Here is a 4,474-nt window from a genome sequence, read left to right on the forward strand (position 1 = left end):
TAATAAAAAATATAAATATATTAAACTTGTATTTTAATAACTAGAGATAATTTTAAAAATTAACATTATATTCTCAGCAAAATACTTGTAAACCAAAGGTTACAATATTAATTTTTTTACATTTTAATTATTATTTTATTTACATACCAAACACTATAATGTTATTTTTTCTACAATCATATTGCTTACAATCACATTACTTGCAATCACATTACCTGTAATTATATTACATTATAAAATATCAAACACCACTTTAATCATCTCTGGAGATACAAGCGTGGTTTGACGAGTGCAAAATCTTGTATACTGTTGCTGTTGATATTTCCTGAAAGTGGACAAACAAAATTGTATAAAGAGTACGTGTCCTTTCTTATTGAAAAAGAAAAGGAATTTAGTTAAAACTAGAATATGACATGTGCGTATTACACGGAGTTTACGCGGGTTTTTATTATTAATTTTTTTATGTTAAAAAAGATTTAAAAAAATAAAATTTAGTCTAATTATTGTAAATTTATTTTTCTTGTTTGTTTTTTCTTCAAATTTGTTATCAATTATTTTTTTCTTTGTTTCGAAGTTTACTATTATACTGTGATAGAATTATTAAGAAATATTTTTTATTTTTTAATTTTACTCTCAAGTTTGAGTAACTTAAAATTTATTTTGAAAACCTGATAAAGCTTTAAAATCTCTCCTTGAAGCCAGTTTGCTTTAAAATTTCCCTTTCAGAGCTTGTTTTAATAATGTCATCGGCGTCGTAACGACAATGGGTGGAGTTTGGTCTTTCATCCCAACCTATCGCTTTCAATATTAAAATCGGTTGAACTTCACCAGCAAGGGCGGCTGGATCTGCCTAACCTTTTGGTTACTTAATCTTCTACTAGATAAATTATAAATACAACAATTTCTCCATCTTCAATCCTACCTTGAGACTCAGAAGAATTGAGAGCAAATTCCAGTAAGCTCCAATACTAAAAAGATGATATCTGCAGAGGCTACAGTAGGCCAAATTCGATGGGTTAAGGAGGCTGTCAGATTCAGCTGGCTCCATGAAAGCAAGGCTTGTATCCTCACCATCAAAAGCATCATTGGTTCCATTCGAGAATTTGATGGTATCATTCAAAGATTACACTTTTTGTCTAAGCTCCATAGGTTGAGCGTATGGAAGCGGATCGAAAGTGATGACAGCAATGACGACTGTCATTTTATAATTTTTAATTTTTTTTATTATATATATAAAATTTGAGATATATAATTTCATCATTTTTAATCAAATTAAATAATATATTCTGAAATAATAAAAATTTATTTTTTAACCGATTCTCATTTAAAATCTTAGATCCCTTAGCATTGAATTTTCAACATCAATGTTTAAGTAATATATCAAATATATACACTAATAATGTTTTAATTATAAGTTTTATTCTCAATGAAAAAAAAAATGAATAAGCTCACAAAAAACTAAAAGAGTAAATACCACTTGCCCTATAACACTAACATTAACGGTAAAAACAAATTAAAAAAAAATTAGATCAAATTTACATGATTAACCTCTTACCATAATGGTAGAAAATCCAAAGAGAATTAACGAATTTTTGTTGGAAGTCAATTTAAGTCATAAAGAGAAATTTGTCTTTCAATTAGTGTGGTGAAGATATGGCGCGCGTTTTTTATTAACAAAGTAATTAGTAAAAGGTGTAATTTAATAAATAAAAAAAATTGGAGTACCATATTATATATTTTTTTAACTTCAGGTATAAAATTGAGCATTTGACTATAATATAAATATTAATTAAGTAATTACTCTAAATATATTGAAGAGTGGTGTAAGAAAACAGTAAAGTAACAAGAGCTTCCAAGTCTCGTTAATTGGAGAACAATATATTTTTTTTTACTTCCAGGCAATTTTCTGGCTACATTGACGTTGATGACAATGCTGGTAAAAGTTTGTTCTATTATTTTGTCAAAGCTGAAAACGATCTAGCGAACTGACCTCTGACTATCTGGCTAGCTGGAGGTTAAGCTTTTCAATTACACCTTTATTTTGGTATTTATTTTGATTGATGAATCAAGGTTAGGTAGCAACATTTATTTGTATGTATTGACTAAATGACAAAAAGTGTTCAACCCAATATTTTCCTTATTTTCTTTTATTTTTGTCAACATTTGGTAAAACTTTCCTTCATTGTTTCTTACAGATAAAGACCTACTTACATTCATACTCCAATGGTTTGAAAAATATCCCAATTTTAAGTCTAGAGATTTATATCTTGACGGATCAAGCTATGCAGGTTCGAAAAATAATCATTTTATTTTTCCATCTTAAAGTCAAATAAGTTCAGTGTAGGTTAATTGATTTTAGGATTTGATGAAGACTTAAATAATGTTAATGAAAAATGAGAAGAATTGGTCCCTAAATACATATTTCATTTACCTTATAATAGTTTAATGTTTGGTTCAGGACACTTCATACCCAATTTGGCCAATGCCTTGGTTGAATACAACAAACAATCAAACAATTTCAAGTTCATCATCAGAGGATTGGCAGTAAGAAGAAACTTGATCTAACAACTCTAAATCCTTTTGTTTAATTAGTTGTCTCAATGAAATATTTTCTTAACAATTTTAAGTCTGTTTATTTTTCTTTTTTGATTTGTAAATAGTTGGGAATCCGCTTCTTTGAAATAAACTAGACAAGCTTGCAATATATGATATCTTTTGATCACATGGGATGATTAATATTAACTTGCACCAAGAAATCTTGAAAGAATGCAATGGAATTGACGAAGACAACTATTCCAATAATGCTACCAAATGGTCCAAATTATGCCAAGAAGCCATGGATAAAGCCGAATTGGCTGCTTTTGTTGTATCTTCCATTAATGTAGCTAAGGCAAGCCACTTTGATGTTCGCCGTGCATCTTGTAATGAAAATTGGGAAGACCTTGTGTTAGGAAAAGAAGTATTCATCTTGTTTATTTGTATATTAATGTGAAACTTATTCATTCTTCTTTTTTACTGCGTTCGATATATTAATCCTTTTCCTGTTGTTACAGGTTATCAAGGTTAGTTATGAAATAGATATGTGTATTTTTTTTAAGGTAGATTTCTATTTCAACATTTCGAAAGTTCAAAAAGCTTTTCATGGATCGAACCAATTTAGGGTATCAATGGAAGGGTTGTTTTGAGTAAGTTCTCTTATGTATTAAACTTTGGCACATGGTGGGATCTATGTTAATTCTTTTTTTGATACATACGAGCTGTGCACAAGTGAGGTTGATTTTGAACATTATATCTCAATTCTTCTGAAGAGAGTGATGATCGTTAAGACAAGTGTGAATTGTTAATAGATTTGTGTTCAAATAGTCCAATGACACGAAACTAATGGTCATACCCTTTTGTTTTTCCTTTTGAATTCTTCTTAATCTATTAGGAAAAGTGGTCTTAAATATAGCGATGCTGATAAAGACATTGCCATACTTCCTGTTTTAAAAAAAATTCTCCAACAGTCAATTCCTATTACAATATTCAGGTTTGTATTACATAAAAATAAAATTAAAACAAGTTTTAGTAAATAACTAAAGTAGAAATTCTCTGGTTGACATTTTTATTTTATTTTCCTGTCCAATATCATGTTACAGTGGAGACCAAGATGCTATAGAACCAACAGTTGGAACCTTAAACCATGTAAACAAGTTAGCCAAGGACATGAATTTGAATTTGACAAAAGATGAAGCTTGGAATCATGAAAACAACGTTATTGATTTATCTATTTTAATTATTTATTTATCATTTTTCCTAATTGATACCATATTAATTTTTTTTTTTTATTAATGAACATGGTGGAGGTTGGATGTGCTCGTACGGCAATTTACTGACATTGATGACTGTAAAAAGGGCTAATCATCATGTGACTTTTGCAAAACCGCCTTAATTTATCTTCACAAATATTGTAATTAATCGATCGCATTGAGTTAGTCAATTCCAACAAGACCTTGAAGTCTGATATTCTTTTCTTCTTTTTTCAAAAGAAAAAATGAAAAAAAATCACGGTAATTTTATATTTTGTTGCAATAAAATAGCATTGTTTTATGAACAAAGATCTTTGCTTTAATTTTAGTGTTGCTATTTTATTCTATACTCAATAATTATGCATTTTGTTAGGATACATAAAGGCTGTAGTAATGGTTGGACTAGATGAAGAAGAAAAAACAAAGAAAATTTTTTCACCATATATATAGAAGTAGACCTGTCAAAATGGGCCGAGCCCATCGGGTCGATTCATTTTTATTAAATATAGAGTGGGTTAGGTTGAAAATTTTTGACCCATATTTGAACTAGGCCTAAATGGGCCAGCCCACAAAATTAGTGGGCTGATGTGGGCTGGGCAGGGCCAGCCCCATGAACCAAAAAAATAATTTTAATTAATTTAATAATTTTATATATTTAATTATAAAAAATCAATAATTTAGTTACC

General features: G+C 29.0%; 1 pseudogene; it reads left to right on the forward strand.

Annotated features, from left to right (window-relative positions):
- The first annotated feature begins 976 nt into the window (after positions 1 to 976).
- On the forward strand, positions 977 to 3,970 carry LOC149527000 (serine carboxypeptidase-like 44; annotated as a pseudogene).
- The last annotated feature ends 504 nt before the right edge of the window (positions 3,971 to 4,474 follow it).

This window comes from Theobroma umbraticum, unplaced genomic scaffold (genome assembly GCF_002168275.2).
Source record: "Theobroma umbraticum cultivar Fairchild unplaced genomic scaffold, ASM216827v3 scaffold_67.0, whole genome shotgun sequence".
NCBI classification, from domain to species: domain Eukaryota; kingdom Viridiplantae; phylum Streptophyta; class Magnoliopsida; order Malvales; family Malvaceae; genus Theobroma; species Theobroma umbraticum.